Source organism: Lepus europaeus, chromosome Y (genome assembly GCF_033115175.1).
Source record: "Lepus europaeus isolate LE1 chromosome Y, mLepTim1.pri, whole genome shotgun sequence".
NCBI classification, from domain to species: domain Eukaryota; kingdom Metazoa; phylum Chordata; class Mammalia; order Lagomorpha; family Leporidae; genus Lepus; species Lepus europaeus.
In genome coordinates, this window is record NC_084851.1 from 33,526,702 (window position 1) to 33,546,434 (window position 19,733).

Consider the following 19,733-nt stretch of genomic DNA (forward strand, 5'->3'; position numbering starts at 1 on the left):
TTCACATCAAGATTCATTTTCAATTCTCTTTATATACAGAAGATCAGTTTAGTACATATTAGGTAAAGATTTCAACAGTTTGCCCATATAGCAACACAAAGTGAAAAAACTACCATTGGAGTACTAATTATAGCATTAAATAACAATGTACAGCACATTAAAGACAGAGATACCACATAATAGTTTTTTTAAAAAAATTAATTAATTTTCTATGCCATTTCCAATTTAACACCAGGTTGTTTTTTTCATTTCCAATTCTCTTTATATACAGAAGATCAATTCAGTATATAATTAGTGAAGACCTCATCAGTTTGTACCCCCACAGAAACACAAAGTATAAAAATACTGTTTCATTACTAATTATAGCATCACTTCACATTAGACAACACATTAAGGACAGATCCTACATGGGGTGTAAGTACACAGTGACTCCTGTTCAAAAGCCCTTTAACTTAAGAACTCGAATCTGAGGATAATCTCAAGTTCACTTAGTGCCAATCACTTTAGTTTTGTTAAAAAAACAACTAAAAAGGAAATCCTTCTTACAGTGTATTTTTCCTTATAAAACATGAACTGAAGTTACTGGTAATAAATGGTGACTGTTAAGTTTCATTATTAACAATGTCAAAAACATGACAGGAACAATCTTTAAGAATCCAAATTAGAGCAAAATAGGACTACAAAAGAATCTGATGTCTCCATTGGTAAAGCGCTCCTTTTCTTATTTTAATTGAAAAGAAAATGAATTAACCATCAGCCACTAGCAACAATCATTGTGAGAGGTCTTTTAGGGCAAAAATTTAATAATATGAAGAAGTTTACAAAAATAGATTAAGAAATAATACTGTAACCTTTTTTCTCCATTCAGTTTTGATAAATTGTACCTAATCATACAAAAATTACCCCAAATTCAAACTTGATATAAAAAAGGAAGAGATGAAATGAACTCAGCGAGATGACAGATCAGACAACATATAGGGATGAAAAAATTCTACACAGGGCACATATTTCATGTCCAGATGTAAAAATCATTTTCCACTGACAGCTTACCTCCCTCCCAGAAGCAATCACAGATTCTGAGTGGATCATGCAGTACAAAGCCACAACAGTGAAATCTTCTTGTTTGATGCAACACAAAACAGTTGCATCTTTTCCTGTTGAAAATGTCTACTGGTTGTCTATTTTTCTTTATCCCATTTATTTGTATTCACAAGTTAACAGTGTCAACAATTATTGTTGTGAACCGAGGGTACTGCTGGATGAGAGGCTCTATAAGATATATTTACTGATTGACTCAGAAGGTTTATTGCATTCAACCCTCACTCCTTTTTCACCTGTTAGATATTTTACTTTAGCTCCTGCTCTCTCATCTGCATCAAAATACCCAATAGGTATTGTGCACCTCGCAGCATATGCTGGTTGTACTTCATGAGGGTTGTGACAGTCAGACCAGAAGAACAGCAGTCTATCAAATTTGAGTTCAATGTCAGCAATTGTCAATGTTTGCCTTCTGGAAAAATTTGAAGTACACCTGCACTTACCTTGGCACCCCAGTCTTTATTAAGATAATATATTCAAGTCACACATCTCCCATCTCCATTTGGATTATCAACATACTGCACATAACCTGTTCCACTGCCTGGATAACAAGCATGGCTTTCGTCCTGCCAATGATTTTGTAGTTGCCCAGCTTCTCCTTACAGTGGTGGATCAGGTCGTCCATGCTGCTCATCAGCAGCCCAGCGGTTTCACAGTCTGACTCCTTGCCCTTGATCCAGGTGATCTTATCCCTTCTGATGTCCTTGCACGATTCGCTGTTCGGGCCACCCAGCAGGCCATCCATGAACCTGCCTCTGTAGTGCAGGCTGCACACTCCATCGCCGATCTGCTGCCCAGTCTCCTTGCCCAAGAAGTCGTCCACTACACAGATGGCCTGCTTGTTCATGCAAGGCAACGTCGGAAGCGGCTTCCTCCGCCCTTTGGGTTGCAGACCACAGCTATGGCTCAGTCCATAGCCTGGTCAGTTGCTTGGCGGGTACAGGTTCGCCTTCTCCAGGTACAGCGACGGCGGATCAGAGGCTCCTCCTTCCCTGGCTCCGCTTTGGCCATCTATGGACCCTGGAGGCTGGGGTGCGAGGCTACTGCAGGGTGGGCCACGGACTTGGCCTTTGCCTTGGCTGCATTTCCGGCGGCCTGCCTGAAGCCTTGGCAGCAGCTGAGGTGCTGTAGGGATGCGCAGCTCCTGGCCTCCTGGGCTCCCGTCCCACCGGCCCTGGGCCGCGGTGTAGGGGAAAGCCCGGGGTGCTGCTGCGGGCCTGGCACACGAGCTCCTGCTTCCTCCAGTCCGGGCGCTGGTGCTATGGCAGCACAGCAGGTTCTCCATCTTCCAACAGGCTCTCAGTACGACCGGTCCCCTTGCTCCGGCCCCTCCTTCCAGACCCGCCGAGGTCATTGCCCATGGTGGAGGCAGCGGTGGTCCAGTAGGAGAGGTGGGGGCCGGACTGCCTAGTCCAGGGCCAGGGAGCAGGGAGAGCGGCAAGGAACGTTTCTGCGCCATAGCACCTGCCCCCTTCTACTCAAGCAGGCCGGTGCCAACGCCCTCGGCCAGGCCGCTTTCTCCTCCTTAGGGAAGGCCCCGCAGTGCCAGCGGCTGCTTCAGTGCCCCATTGCGCAAGGGTTGAGGGTGTATGGCCTGCGTAGGGACCAGGATCTCCGCTCTGGGCATGCTAGACCAGCAGCCTTCCAGGCCACCGCCTCGCCATCCTGGTTGCTTGGCCCAGCTTGTGGAGCAGTGCAGGGCGTGCGAGCGCCACTTGCTCTGCGTGCTCTGCACTGACACCGCTGCCAGGTGGTGACCAGGGCTGGGGGAGCGCGAGGGCGGAGGAGGGGGAGCGGGGGAAAAGGGAAGTCTGAGGGGGCAGTGGCCGCACATATGCTTGGTTCAGGATACTGAACGATTTTTTCCTGAGAGTAAACTTGAAAAGGCTTTCTCCTCTTACTCTCTTTAACATTGGCCTGGATGCATAATTAGGGAAATCAAGCAAACAAAAGGAAATTTAAGGTATAGGGTCAGCTTTTAAGCAGCAGAACTGTTAACATGTTAATGATACGAGTATATGTAGAGATAATCTAACATAATCCAAAACCAAATATGAGCTGATAGGTGAATTAGGCAAAATTATTTGGTACAGGATCAACACAATCAAATGGGTTACCAGGTCCCCATAAAAGCAAATAGAAAACAATGGTAATGGACAAAGTACAATCCAGAAAATGAATATCTGTATGAGAAATACTCTTCAAATCCATACTTAACAAAATCAAATGACCTAACAGAAAATAAGCCAAGAACACAAAGAGAAAAAGGCCCAGAATCCAGTAAACAGTAAACTGTAACTCACCTGAGGATTATGGCAAGCTCCAGTTTCAAGGTCTGTACAGGATCTCAGGAGATGGGATCCTGGGGCGGGGCAGCGCCCTCTGCTGTCGGGAAGGCTAAGTTTCAGTCCTGAGACCAAGCCATGACTCTCTTTCCCCCCACCAGGTGCAACCCCAAGGGCCCGCCCTCAGGCTAGGGAGGATGCTGATTGGGTACGTCCTCTGTGACGTCGTGCGGCCTCTGTGACTGTAGAATCAGGCGCGCCAGGGCAGCACTGCAGACCCTCGGGGGATCCTCTTCCCATTGCTGCAGAGTTCAGCTTCTAGTTCCGCTCCCAAGAGCCCCGGTCAGCTCAGGCGCTTCTACCCTGAACTCCCCTCAGCGCAGGGCCTGAGAGGACGCCCAGAGTCCCTGGACACTGGCAGCGGGGAGTGTGAGGGTCCCAGGCCCACAGGAGGGGAGGAGGCGGGCAGCTAGGACCCTGGTGTGTGGCCCTGTCTCAGCGTGCAGCGACTCCGCCTGAACCCGGCCTCACCTCTCCAGGTTGTGTGGGGAGAAGGAGAATCTGAACCTCACGCGTGACCTCCTTTCCTTGAGTTGGGCACCGGGGTCTCAGGTCCACAGCTTTCCCTAGGGACTGAGCGTTTTGTTGCTATGACGGAACCGCAGAGACTCAGTGGTGTATTTACCACACGCTTTTGGGCCAAGAACGAGGGCCAGGATGTGGGGACAGAGTTTCTGCTGGGGAGGCTTGGGATGGCACAGATCCCACGTGGACAAATGGAGTGTGGGGGAGGCCGAACCCAGGTGGTGTGAGCACCAAGACCTGGAGCCTGGGGCACCTGAGTGTGGGTTCAACAGGCTGCCTCCCAGCACTCGTTCCATTCGTGTCTTTTGTAGAAATTTGCTTCCATTTATTCACAGTCTGCCCACTTGTGTAGGAACTGTGCGCCATGATTTGAATGTTACCCTGCGGTTTTCTTTAATGGAACCTGAGTTTATTCAGTGATAAGATTTGTAGAAGGAAAGAGGATCTTTTGTTTTCTGCTAATTTGATTAATAATGTGAACACTAATGGAATGGCCACACAGGTAAATAAATGAGCCTTGGTCAGTTCAGGAGTCTTCTTTTTTTCCTTTTTAAAGATTTATTTATTTATTTGAAAAGCAGAGTTACAGAGAGGCAGAGTTGGAGAGAAGGTGGAGAGAAGGTGGAGAGAGAGAGAGAAAGAGAGGTCTTCCATTCATTGGTTCACTCCCCAGATGGCCACAATGGCCAGAGCTGTGCTGATCCAAAGCCAGGATCCAGGAGGTTCTTCCTGGTCTCCCACGGAGGTGCAGGGCCCCAAGAACTTGAGCATCTCCTGCTTTCCCAGGCCATAGCAGAGAGTAGGATGGGAAGTGGAGCAGCTGGGATGGAAACCGGCACCCATATGGGGTGCTGGGGATGCAGGCGGCAGCTTTATCTGCTGTGCTGCATTGTCGGCCCCAGGAGTCTTCTTGATCTCTCCTACCTCTGCCCCAACTGGTGAATGAGCGAGGTTCTTTTTAATGTTTTTTTTGTGTGTGTGGCATAAAGCTATTACTCTCAACAGTGAGTTTTTCTTGGTTTATTTTGTGATATTTGTGATAATATTTTACTTAATTTTTTTCTCATGTATTACTTCACAGTAATTTTTTAAAATAACATGAAAATTTTGTTAGACTACAGGTTGTGAATGAATTCTACAGGTTGTAAATGAAGTGTTGGTGGAGTACGAGGATTAAGTATCTAACTTCTCATGCTTATGCACTTACTTAGTTTTTGACTTCCCAGCACTTAAATTTACCTTATTTATTTATCCCACCTGGTGTTAACAGATATTTCTGTTTGGTAGCATATTCCTAGTTCCTAATGACCACTGGTTGAGTATTTATACTGTTGATCTATTTGTACTGATTACCAATGGTGGATTTGTATTTTTGATTGGAATTATATAAGTTTTCTCTTACATATCTTAATGATCTATTTAGGGACATTGGTAGGAAACCTTGTAATGCCTTCTTGGAGAACTGCCGGTTGTCTACTCTTATAGTAGTCTGACCTAAATTCTTATTAGTCTGAAATGAATGCTGGTTTTCTACATTTCATTGGACTGGTATTGTAATGGACTGCTTTCTGCATATTTTTATTTTTAGGCAGTGTGTATATATGCGTCTTAAGTTGATGAGAATGGAATGTCTTTAGCACGAAAAGTGATATTTGGAAATATTTATATAATTTTGATGAACAAAGCAAGGCTATTACCATACCCATTACCTGAATACTCTCATGGGCTTTTCAGCTGATCTGCATGCCTTAAGGGCTGATTCTGAGGCCAGAGTGCTGTTTAGGACATCTGCCATTCTATGAGTCTGCTGTGTATCTCGCTTCCCATGTTGGATCATTCTCTCCCTTTTTTATTATATCAGTTAGTATTTGCAGACACTACTCTTGTTTATGTGATCCCTTTGACTCTTAGTCCTATCATTATAATCAATTGTGAACAGAAATTGATCACTTGGACTAGTGAGATGGCATTGGTACATGCCACATTGATGCGATTGATTTGGATCTCTATTTTTTAAAATATTTTATTTATTTGGGTGACAATTATAGACAGAGAGGGAGAGAGAGAGAGAAAGGTCTTCCTTCCACTGTTTCACTCCCTAAATGGCTCCAAGGGCTGGAATGTGGTCTGATCCAAAGCCAGGAGCCAGGAGCGTCCTCCAGGTCTCCCTCATCAGTGCAGTAGCCCAAGGACTTGAGCCATCTTCCACTGCTTTCCTAAACCATAAACAGTGAGCTGGATTGGAAGTGGAGCATCCAGGTGACAAACCAGTGTTGATATGAGATGCTGGTGCTACAGGTGGAGTCTTAGCCTGCTGTCCCACAGTGCTGGCCCCCAGCCTTGGCTTTTAATTTCTGTGTTTATCTGATAATTGTGGTGGCCTTCTAGGTGGCTGTAGGAAATATATGCAGAGAAAAGAGTGCATTGCTTTGCTAGGGTGGCCATAACATAATAATGTCAAATATGTGGCTTGAATCACAGCAATATATTTCTCATAGCTCTTGATTAAATATTTGAGAGCAAGATGATAATGGATTTGGTTGCTCCTGAGACCATCTTTGGTTACCACATAGCCACCATCTTGCTGCACTCTTACATGGTATTTCCTCTGTCTATGTGCATCCTTCCTTATAAGAATATTGATCAGTTTGAGTCAGGGCTTCAGGTTTATGATATCATTTGATGTCAATTATCTGCTTAAAGTCCTATCTCTAAACAGTGTCACATTGGTTGTCAGCATTGCCTTGGTAACATGTTAAGGAAAAATAGATTTTTTGTTGGTTTTAATCTATTTAGAAATCAGAATATAAAATAAGGTATATTGTTTCTAAATATCCAGTTTGCAAATAATAGGATTAATAAGCTTTATTAACTAGAATAGGAATCTTGAGGGGCTGGTGCTGTGGCTCAGCAAGTTCGAGCCACAGCCCGCAGAGCCAGCATCTCATAAGGGCACCGGGTGCAGTCCTGGCTGCTATACTTCCAACCCAGCTCCCTGTTAATGCTCCTCGGAAAGCAGCAGAGGACAGCCCAAGTGCTTGGGCCCCTGCACTCACATGGGATACTCAGAAGAGCCTCCTGGTTGCTGGCTTCAGGCCAGCTCAGTCCTGGCTGTTGTGACTCTTTGGGAGGGAACCAGCAGATGAAAGATCTCTCTCTGTCATCTCCCCTCCTCTTTCTCTGTAATTCTGCCTTTGAAATAAATAATCTTCTTTAATCAAAGGAATCTTGAATGTTCTCATGTATGTTAGACTCTATAAATTCACCACCTTATTAATAGATATTAGACTATAACCTATTATACAGTCTGAGTATCTATGCTTCACTAAATTACATATGTTAAGGTCATTACCACCTTCCTACACATCATTCTAAGCCCTTAGATAATCTTTCTTCCTAATCCATAACAAAGGCTACATGTATCTCAGTGATCAGGAAAGCATTTAAAACAATTTTGTAACAATTCTTTATTGAATGATTACCTTCTTAGATGATGTCCAAAAAATGAGACATTCTAGGGAAAATCATGGTTTAGGTATCAATAACCCTAGATTCAAATTTCAGCCTTGCCTATTTCTTGCTTTTTTACTAAGAGTAAAGTGTTTATCTTCTCTGAGCCTGTTTGTTTTTCACATAAATCACAAAATGCTTGTTATAAAAAAAAAATTGAAGTGTGGAAACTGCAGTACATAATAGCTGTTCAATACATGTTTCTTTATATTATCTAAACTTTCATTATCCCTGTTGATATTATTAAAGCTGATGACATCATAATACTGTTATTCAGAAGCTGTTGTAGATGCTCTCAAAAGCGCTTTCATACAAACTCTCAGCACCACTGTGACACTTACCCACTGGGATTTTTTTCTAGCTATATTGTTATTAAGCCCTGTCTTCTTGCTTTTGATTAATGAAGGACTTTTCAGTAGGAAGTAAAGAGAAGTAGTGTGGGGAATAAAGTTTATTAATTTGCACATTTCTTTAATCATTATGTAAGGTTCACACTTGAAATAAAAGGTTAATAAGATCATACTTTCTGCCAATCCACGTATTATTTGTTCCCAAATAGTAGCTCTAAAAAGAAATATATCTTTTAATTCCATTCTCCACAAAATTTGATAAAAGTGTATGTATACATGATACACATAATGAAAGTGTGTATATACAGATAATATTTTAATTAAACTTTTAAGTTTTTTCAATTAAATAAAAATTTTTGAGAAGTGAAATTAGGGCTATTGGTAGGTTGTAAGCATGGTTTATGTCTGATTTTTAGAAGATCACATACATTGTTGAGACAGACAGCAGAGAGTAAGTGTAAATGGTAATACCAGTTAAGAGATAGTGGAAGTTCTTCCAGAGAGACCTAATGGTATCTTGAACCAGGGAGGAACAATGGAGAAACTGAGATCCTCACTGTATTCACAATATATTAAAAAAAAACCTCAATCATAAGATTAGCGAGTGATTTTATGTTACAGAATAGTCATACTTAAATATGACTTCTAGGATTTTATAATGGGCTGGAAGGTGGTTTTGATTTGCCTTACTAAGGGAAAACATAAAGAAGAGTAAAGTTAGATAAAGTGGTTAGGAATTATCTAGTAGAACAGGAAGTTGGCAACATTGGTGCAAATGAGGGCTATGAAAAGAACCAAAGACTTTACAAGAAGAGGGAGAATATTTTCAAGGTAAATGGAAAGATGCTTCCACATATTTGATTTGGAGGAGTGAAAAAATTGGGGAGAGGTGAAAAAGTGTAGATGGTTCTCACCTTATGAGGGTTCAATTATGGATTTTTCAACTTTATGATAAGGCAAACATGATATATATTCAGTAGAAGTTATTGCAGTTTTTCATTTGATCTTTTCTTAGGATATTAATATGTGCAATTCTGACAATAGCAGCAAGTCACAGCTCCCCATGAGCCACACATACACAGAGGGAAACAACTGATTCTTTACAGTGTGCTGTGTGAAGCTATAATGTTCAGTAAGACAAATGCACTCACTGACTTTTCCTTTAGTTGTTCTTTCTGAGTTTTTAAAGAACCCAACTAGAAAAATAAAGAAGAAAAGATAAAGCCACATAGAGACTAAGTGGCATGGGATGAGCTAAATATTGGGCCCCTACATGTCTTCAGAGCTGTTGGTTTAAGGTTGAGACTTCTGAGTATGTTGGCTTGAATAGCAAGAGTCAGGTCATTTCACTGTGTGTGTGTGTGTGTGTGTATAAAATATAAAATATCCTGTATTGAAATGAAATGGGTTGACAACATGGAGGTTAGGCCCACTTCTTTATTAGACCAGCCTCCCTGCAGTCTCACACACTTTAACAGCATGGAACCCTTGGATCTGTCCAGCTTCTGCTATGAGGGGGAGTTGACATGGTGGGTGAAGGTCAGAGGCATGGGGATAGTCACCACTTGATTAAGAGGCTCCTGTACCCCGTGGTCCTGCCTGCCTCTTCCTTGTTCTGGAGTGGTGACTTGTGTCTTAGGATGAGGATGAGATGGTGTTTTGTTGTTGTTGGTTTTTTTTTGTTTGTTTCTTTTCTAGTTCTTTTATTTCTTGTCAAATTGCAGTTTCTTGTGGGTTGCTTTGATTTGACCTTCACCCTTCACCTTCACCAATCCCAGTTCCTGGGAAATGTTCTCTGGGGCTTTGCCTGCATCAGGGTTACTCTCAGATGACAATCCGTGATACTCTCTGAGTCCTCCTCTGGCCTTCCTGCCTTGATCAGGGGAGCAGGAGGCCCTGTATTTCCAGGGGTGCTTGGAGGGAACATTTCCCCCTGGCAGGGGATTGAGGAGTTCTAAACTAGAAAAATGTTCTTGAGGTCTTTACCTTGCCTGCTATTCTGTGAGGCTCTTTTTCATACTGTCAGACTCCTCACTGCTCTCTGATTTTCTTCTAGTTTCTTGGCACTTCTGGGTGGTATCAGAGTACCTCCTAAGGCCTGGGTTGTTCCCCACCTTCTCAGGGACTTAATCTTCCCTTTTCACTGAGACTCCTGGCTAGGGGCTAGTGAGGCTTTGGCCTGGAAAGGCTTGAATGAGGGCTCTGCCCCCATTTCCATCTCTTCTTGAGCTGGAGGAGCTTTAGCTAGAACTGCTAGCCTGGCCCACTGGCACCAGCCCAGGTGTGACATGGAACCTGGGCTAGGACACTGCTCTCTTTCTCAGTATCTGAGACTTCTAACTTCTTGGCTTATATCCCAGAGAGGAGTGGAATGTTCACTTCTCAGAGACAGGGCATGGCACAGAATTCAGAGCCTGGCCAGCATTCTTGGTCTTTGTCAGCCTGTTCTCTACTGCTTGATGGTAAATCCACTCCTAGTGTTAGTAGACCCTGATCCTGGGAAGGCTTTGTGGATTTGGGCTTCTGTTTTCTCTTCTTCCAAACTCTCAGAACTGCTAATGGTGTCTGACACATGAGTATTGCCTTGTAGTGGAACATCTTCCTCTGTCTTCCGCTTCCAGCCAGACCCTGAGGTTGGTTTCCCGTGCATATTCATGTCCAGGAGGTTGTAGGCTGAGTCAGGAAACACCTGGCCTCTCTGTTCTTTCATTGGTATCTCTCTCTCTCTCTCTCTCTCTCTCTCTCTCTCTCTCTCTCTCATACACACACACACACACACACACACACCCTTCTTCACTGCTAGATGGCAGTGTAACACACACACACACACATACCCTTCCTTCACTGATACATGGCAGTGTAACACACACACACACACACACATACCCTTCCTTCACTGATACATGGCAGTGTATCAGATCAGCTCCCATCAGTTCCTGGTCTCTGTCAGGGCTCTGAACACAGACACCATTCTTGTGACTGACTTCTCTTGTGCTCTTAGGCCTCTATTCAAAGAATTTTTGACTAACAGCATTTTCTTTCTTTTTTTTTCTATTTATTTTACAGAGTTAGACAGTGAGAGAGACAGAGAGAAAGGTCTTTCTTCCGTTGGTTCATCCCCCAAATGGCGGTCATGGCCAGCGCTCTGCCAATCTGAAGCCAGGAGCCAGGTGCTTCTCCTGGTCTCCCATGTGGGTGCAGGACCCAAGGACTTGGGCCCTCCTCCACTGCACTCCTGGGTCACAGCAAAGAGCTGGACTGGAAGAGGGGCAACCAATACTAGAACCCAGCACCCATATGGGATGCCAGCACTGCAGGTGGAGGATTAACCAAGTGAACCATGGCACAGGCCCAGACTGACAGCATTTTCAGTTGAAAATGGGTTCATGAGTGAGAGCCTTGGTGGTGAGGGAGGCGGCTGCAGCGGGACCAGTGCGGGGAGGGCGGAGGTCCCGTATGGGTTTAGCAGCCTCCTCCCACCTCCAGCCCAGCTTTACTGCCCCTTCCTGGCGGGGGCCAAGATCACCTGCTGTAGCTAGGAGGAGGAAGCCAAGGAGGAGCACGAAAGCAGCGGCAGTAGCCCGGCAGGCAGCAAAGGGGCATCAGAGCCTCCACCCCTCAGCAGCCTGCGCAGTAGCAGCTCCATGGATTGATCAGCCCCAACTGTGACCCCTCAGGGTGGCCACCTCGCTCAAGAGCAAGGTCCAGGGTGCACAGGCCACCCCGGTGGGAGCTCCAGAGCAACAAAAGGAGCTGGGTACCCTCAAGCGAGAGACCCCCTCGCTCCCACTCCAGAAATGCAAGAACTGTGCCCCCCAGCCGGCCAAGGAGGCAGCGGCAGCAGCGAGCGATTCCGCAGCAGCTGGCAATGGACTGGCCAAGGGCGAGGTGGAGGAGGAGGAACAGAGGGAGCAGGTGCGGCAATCTTCATCCCTGACCTCGGGCTGCAGTTTACAAAGTCCCTCGGGCAGGGAGGTTGAGTCAGGGGAGGATCCGACGATAGAATAGGATAGGTCGGATAGGAATCCAAGCTCCAGATGCCCGATGTGATGCTACTGAGCACCAAAGATCTGTCCGAACCCTACTCCATTTATACTTACAGATATTTTGTCCATAACTGGCCACCGCTGTGCTTTTTGGCCATGGTAGGGGAGGAGTGTGTAGGTGTCATCGTTTGCAAGTTGGATCTGCACAAAAAGATGTTCCACAGAGGTAATATAGCCATGTAATCCGTGGATTCCAAATACAGGAGGAATGGCACGGGTACTAACTTGGTTAAGAAAGCTATTTATGCCATGGTTGAAGGAGACTGATGAGGTTGTTTTGGAAACAGAAATAACAAATAAGTCTGCTTTGAAACTTTATGAAAATCGGTTTTGTTCCTGATAAGAGGCTGTTCGGATACTATTAAATGGAGTTGATGCACTGCGACTTAAACTGTGGCTGCATTGAGAAACTGACATCAAGGAGGAAGGGCTAACCATGCAGAGTAGACCTTTGCATGCAATGCACTTTGTACAGAACTGCTTTGCAGGTGGATTTCATAATTTCCATGGAGCTCTTCTCTGTCAGTGTCTCGTTGAATTTTGCACAATATTTGTTGCACTTTGGCCTGGATCATTTGTTCTGCATCAAAAGAGATTGTTTTAAACTTCAGGAGTCTTTTGGTACCACGAAGATGTGTCAGTTGATAGCCAAGATTTGTTTGTTCATTTGCAAAGTCTGCTGACAACTGTTATTTACATAGCGATCACTATATTGCAGAACCAGTAAATGGAACATGGTTTTGTTCTTGAAAAAGCCACTATAGATTATAAAAGTCTCTAAGTATATTAACATTTCACACAAAACCTACCATAGATTTCTGAAGGGGGTGAGAGAACAGCTTCAATTTTAGGTTTTATTATTATTTTTCAATATTAAATTTCCCAGTCTTGAATATTGGTACCTCATTGATTAGTGAATGAGAAAATGTAGAATGGGGTATGTCTTATGAGTGAAGTTAACAATTAAGTTGTGTCTGCCAGTGCCTGTGTAGATAAAAAATGTTTGTCTTCATCTTAGCTTTTTTTTTCTTTTTTTTCTTTCTTTTTTTTTTAACAGGCAGAGTAGACAGTGAGAGAGAGACAGAGAGAAAGGTCTTCCTTTGCCAATGGTTCACCCTCCAATGGCCACCGCATCTGGTGTGCTGTGGCCAGCACACTGTGCTGATCCAAAGGCAGGAACCAGGTGCTTCTCCTGGTCTCCCATGGAGTGCAGGGACCAAGGACTTGGGCCATCCTCCACTGCACTCCCTGGCCATAGCAGAGAGCAGGCCTGGAAGAGGGGCAACCGGGACAGAATCTGGTGCCCCAACCAGGACTAGAACCCTGCGTGCCAGCACTGCAAGGTGGAGGATTAGCCTATTGAGCCACGGTGCCGACCTCACCTTAGCTTTTGAATGCATGCTGTCCTTTTCCTTCAGGCCTTTACAAGCAAATTTTTGTTTTTATTTACATTCTAAATTTTTATAGTTTGGATACTTTTTCCAGGTGAGTGACAGAGTGGTTTACCTTTGATGTCCTTTCTTTCATTACACTAAGAAGTTGAACTACTTGGAAAAACTTTGAGGAATGCCCCAAGGGGATGACAAAAGTTGATGGAGTTGGGAATTACTAGGTTTTGGATGCACTTTTTTTTTTTTGAGAGTGAGGGAATTTTTGGAACACAATAGAAAATTAATGTAAATTGGCTTGATTTTATTTAATCAAAATCATTGCTAATCTGTGAAGAACAGCTTTTATGATGTAGCTGGACTTTTTTTTCCCACTTGATTTGGATTCACGGTGCTTCTATTTCTTAAAATGCTTCACTTTGGTTCTTGATCTTGAGAATAAATTTCAGGATGCAGTGTATTAACTTTAAGCTGCTTTTATTTTCTTTTCACTTAAATGAGCAGATTCTTCTAGGAGCTTTGCTTTATTGCTCCAGAAAAACAAAAGGTGAAAATGAAAATCTGTTTTTTTTGGAATGAGTTGTATCAGTTTTCTTAACAGCCACCATGTTTATTAATTACATGTGTTGGCTAATCAGTGCAGTGTAGCAAGTTTTAAGATCAGTTGTCGGCTGGTGCTGTGGCTTAACAGGCTAATCCTCCACCTTTTGGCACAGGCACACTGGGTTCTAGTCCCAATTGGGGCACCAGATTCTATCCTGGTTGCCCCTCTTCCAGGCCAGCTCTGCTATGGCCCTGAAGTGCAGTGGAGGATGGCCCAAGTCCTTGGGCCCTGCACCCGCATGGGAGACCAGGCGAAGCACCTGGCTCCTGGCTTCGGATCAGCAAGATGTGCCGGCCGCAGCAGCCATTGGAGGGTGAACCAATGGCAAAAAAGAAGACCTTTCTCTCTGTCTCTCTCTCTCTCTCACTATCCACTCTGCCTGTCAAAAAAAAAAATCAGTTGTCTTCAGTTGGGTCAGTAAACCTGTGATTGGATAACTTATTTTACTGGAAAACCTAGGTACCCATAAGAAAAAAGATTCTCTGTGAAAAATGTTTTGTAGGAATTTATGTTATTGTTTTCACTTGAATATGCTTTACTTCTGCTTTAGGACTTGGTTTGAATTTCATTTTATGGCTACAGTTACTGTATTTTTTAAAAAACCCTACCTCCATTAACAGTTGATAAAAGCCCCTTTTCAGGAAAATTTGTTGCTTTTTTTTTTTAAGGAAAGCTTCTCTTTGCTCAGTATAGTATTTTGAAAAGGTGAACATGGTCAAATAATGTTACAAATAAAGATACACAGTTTCTATTTGAAAATAAAAACTTCCTGCTGGCAGGATCATTTAAAGTTCCTTAAAGAAAACTTTTTTCTTTCCATTTTATGTTTTTCTTGAAAGTTTAATGGGCAGGATATTGGTTATAAAAAATATGGTGACCACCTAGTGCTCAGCTTTTCAGCTGGCCATTTTGGGTTTGCTTTTGGTCAAACTTCACTTGGTCTCCAGTGTTTAGAAAATACAAATCCTAGGATATTTTTGTTATTTTTAAAATGAAGGAAACTAAAGCAATATAGTTAGTCTTCCAATAGTATTCCACCACACTATTTTTGACTTGCTGGTTCATAGGTAATGATTGTTAATGAACATACATTGGCTTGGCTCACTAATGGGGGCGGTTGTCAAGCAGATACATGCATATTATCTCTTCAACCATTTCAGTCTTTTGTCAGTTTTTTTTTATTGACAGGCAGAGTGGACAGTGAGAGAGACAGAGAGAAAGGTCTTCCTTTGCCATTGGCTCACCCTCCAATGGCTGCTGCAGCTGGTGCGCTGTGGCCGGTGCACTGCGCCAATCTGAAGGCAGGAGCCAGGTGCTTCTCCTGGTCTCCCATGTGGTACAGGGCCCAAGGACTTGGGCCATCCTCCATGGCACTCCTGGGCCACAGCAGAGAGCTGGCCTGGAAGAGGGGCAAGCAGGACAGAATCCGGTGCCCCAACTGGGACTTGAACCCAGTGTGCTGGTGCCGCAAGGCGGAGGATTAGCCTGTTGAGCCATGGCACCGGCCCTTTTGTCAGGTTTTCAACTACTGAACTTTTCCCTCCAGAGTTTCTGAAAAAAACTGAAATATTTTGGCATTGGTTAACATGACTTTAAGTGGTGCTAAAAAGTCAAATGATTATCATATTGTTCCACTGGTTTATATAGAATACATTAATGTATACCTTACATCTCTAATGGGTATGTAAAAATTGCTAAGTACACTAAAATTTTCAGCTTTAGCATGATAAGTCAGCATCAAAATTATATCTCCAATTTGAGGCAGCATCAAACATTATTTTTGATATAAGGAATTCATTTGTCTTATATAAGTTTAAATACAATTCAATTATAATTTGATAGAGGGGGTTCACTTAGCAAGAACTGAGCAAAATTGTTGCAACTTTCTTTTAATGGTGTGCTGTCTCTTTTTAAGACTGACTGTACTATCCACTGACACTGGTTTGGCATTGGTACTGCTGGACAGTTTAATACATGCTACCATGAAGCTGTATATGCTAGTATTGAAGAGGCTAACGAGTATACTACCATTTTTGATGTGTGGGCTGATTATAATTCCCTTTCATTGGGATGATACTACTTTAGAGAAGTTCACAGATCAGAAACCAGACAGTAGCTTTTGAATTTGAAGCAGTAAAAAAGAAAAAGTGGCTGATAAAAATTGGTTTTAATAATTTCTATTTCTTATCCAAATTACATTCCACACTTACTCAACAAACCTGTGTAAAGAGGTTTGTTACATTTTAACTTACCTTGCCCTGTGTTATGATATTGGCTGACATGTATAAGACTGGGCATGTATATTTATTGTGGTGTCTCAAAATCATGAGTTCATCACTTTCCCAGGATCACAGATTAGATCATATGAATAGTGCAGCAGAGTTGCTTTCAGTGCTCCATGACACCACTGAAATGAGTGCTATGATGTAGGGCCTCCAGGTTTGTAAAAACATCACCATAAGTTATATTGATGTCAGGTATGAGCTGAGTATAAAACATCGCATGTATCTCAAAATATTTGACTGCTGTTTGATGACTGGATATTGCTGCCTAATTTGTCCCATATCTTTTTGGAGAGAGAGATTTAATGGGATTAATTTAAAGGGATCAATTTAAAATGATTTGAAATGTGCAAGCTGTTTAAATAACATGTAGTCAAATAAAATATGGCTAAGTTGTGTTTGAATTTAAAAACATGGGTTCATTGTGATGAAACATCATCATAAATCAAAGAACATTTGATTGTCATCCCAGAAAACTAAGATATCATAATAGCATCCACTTATTTACTCCACAAATGCCAGTACTAGCCAATACTGGGCCAAGCTGAACTGGAGCTGGGAACTTTATTCTGGTTTCCCACAAGGGTGATAGAAACCCAATTGAACCATCATCGCTGCCTTCCATGGTTACCAGGAGTCAAACCCAAGTATTCTAATGTTTGATATGAACATCTTTAACTCTCATTTAAATACCTCTCCCAATAACCAGAAACTTGAAATATAAATAAAAATTATTTAATTCTTGAATGATGGGATATAATTAAAACAATTAAAAAAAAGATGTAGGTATTTGGTCTAGCAATTGGGGCAGTTGGAGGCACAGATCCCATATTGGAGTTTGGATTCAATTTTGGTACTACTTTCTGATACCATATTTCTGCTAGTGCTCACCTTGTGAGGCAGTGGTTGATAACTTCAGTGTGTGGGTGTGTGTCACCCACTTGGGACATATGGGTTGAGTTCCTGGCTTCTGGCTTGGGCCTGATTCAGTCTTACCTACTGGGGCATTTGGGAAGTGAAGCAGTGGATAGGATTACTCTTTTCTCTCTCTTTACCTATCAAATAAAAAATGTATAGAAGTACTATCAATCATGACTTTGAGTATTTCAGCCTGGCAAACTATAATTGGAGATTATGTATATTAATTCTCACAATCCTCATAGAGAAACCAGTATGTAGAGGCTCAAGATATTTTCTTTGTCACATAAAGTCTTGAGAAGATGGCTTACTAGAGTGCCTGCTTTCATATATCAAATGATAAAACTCATATACTACTAATTACCAAAAGACAATCATGGTTTAACATGCCAGCAAAATTTTTAATACATATTTAAAAGGCAGCACATCCAAGAGAGGATAGATCAATCTTTCATCTTCTGGTTCACTCCCCCATATAGCCACAATATCTAGGTGTAGCCTAGGTTGAAGCCAGGATCCATAGATTCCACCCCAGATTTACAAATGAGTGACAGGGTCCACGTTGGGGTATCTCCTGCTGCTTTCCCAGGAACATTAGCAGGAAGCTGCATCAGAAGTGGAGCAACCAAGAATTAAACTAGCACTCTTATATGTGATTCTGGTATCTCAAGTGGCAGTTTATTCCAGTGTGCCACAATGCTGCCTCACCTTGAGTGTTTTAAAAGTAAGTGACCACGATGGTTACAGCAAGCAATATGTCACTGCATTGCTATAAATCTCAAAATATAATTCAATTCATCTGATACAAAAGGTATACAGTGATGCCTTATTCATAAAGTTACAGTCCACAAATAAGAAAATAGCAGTGAATTTTTATATACCTCACAGCAGCCTCATGGTTCACAGAAGAAATCTGATGAATACAAGTTGATTTTATATAAACAGTACAATGACAGAGAAATTCAATATGTAGTTACCATGAATGGATTAAAAATGATAAAAACTTTTGTAAGATTCAACTACTTAAGCTTCATGCACTAGAAAAAATCTATACTTCCTCAAGACAAATTTCGTGTATGTTACAATCACAGATCAGCATGCAATATTGAAATTATGACACAAATATAATGCACATATGTCATTGTACTTCAGATAGTTCATGACATAATGAAATTCAAGGTATGTTTTAAAATCCATGCATAATTTTTCACAGCATGAATATCATGAAATTTTTAAAACATCCCTTGTTAACATGGATTTCAAACTTCCATTTTCTATTAAATTATTTGAAGTATACTTGTACACATACACATTTACAGTTAGATTTTAAAAATGCATTTTAGATACTTGCCACATTCCTGCTCATGGAAATTTATAATATCAAATGCAGAATTTCAAGAAATTACAAAATAATGTAACCTGTCATAAAAGAAAACAATAAATTTTAAAAATATAAGAAATTATGAATAAATATACAAACTTACATAAAAGAGAATAACTAAACTGATCTCTAAAATCAATGAACCATGATTTTGAAGGTTAGAATATGTATCTTTGGTCCTGTTTTCCTCTTTATTCTTATTTATTTATATACTATTTTCACATTTCAATTATATTCACTTTTTCAGACTGCTTTCACAATACAAATTTTTATTTCTAAAGTTACTATGTCATTAGAATTGTTTTCCACCTGTAACCTTCACTGAAGGATTTATCCTTGCCTTTTACAGATTGTAGAAGATGTACACTAATCTTGGCTCCTCTTTGAACTTCAAAGCCAGGAGAGACATCATTCCAACTTCTGCTTCTATCATCATAGACCTTTCTGTAGCTCCTCTCCCCCATTTTGCTTTATAAAGCCCTGTGATTACATATGAATAACCAAATAATCCAAGATAGTCTTCCCATCTCAATATGCTTAACTTACATCTTCAAATAGCCTTCAAAGCTTAAGGCATTGGGATTGAGTATATAAGGGATAGGGTTGAACATAATAAAAGTCATCTATAACAAAACTATGACAAACATGTTGAATGGGGAAAAGGTGAAATCTTTCTAAAATCTAGAGCTAGACAAGGATGTGCATTCCCACCACTGTCATTCTGCCTGGTACTGGAAGTCCTGGCTAGAGCTGTCAGGCAAGAGATAGGACTGAGGGACATCCAAACTGGAAAGAAGAAAGTTGGGGCTTGTGCTGTGGAACAGCAGGTAAAGCTGCCATCTGTAGACTGGCACTCCATATGGGCATTGGCTTGAGTTCTGGCAGTTCTACTTCTGATCCAGCTCCCTACTATTGTGCCTGGGAAAGCAGGGGAAGGTAGCCCAAGTGCTTGGGCCCCTGCTTCCATATGGGAGACCCAGATGAAGTTCCTGGCTTCAGCCAGGCTCAGCCCTGTTCATTGCAGTCATATGGGGAGTTCATCAGTGGATATAAGATCTCTCTCTGTTTCTTCCTCTCTTTGAAATCCATCAATCAATAAGTGAATCTATATTAAAGAAAGGAGGGTGTCAAATTGTGACTGTAGACAATATGATATTACATCAAAAGAATACATCATAAAATTATTCTAATTACTGAATTCAGCAAATTTTTAGGACAAACATGAGATTCAGGAACTGCTTCCTATTCCAAAAGTGAATTGTTGGAAAAACAACAAAGCTACAGTG

At 42.0% G+C, this 19,733-nt stretch overlaps 2 pseudogenes; one reads left to right on the forward strand and one right to left on the reverse strand.

Moving 5' to 3' along the window:
• Positions 1–1,269: 1,269 nt before the first annotated feature.
• Positions 1,270–2,109, reverse strand: LOC133754205 (egl nine homolog 1-like; annotated as a pseudogene).
• A 1,301-nt stretch (positions 2,110–3,410) lies between these two features.
• LOC133754206 (N-alpha-acetyltransferase 30-like) lies at positions 3,411–12,280 on the forward strand (annotated as a pseudogene).
• Positions 12,281–19,733: the final 7,453 nt, after the last annotated feature.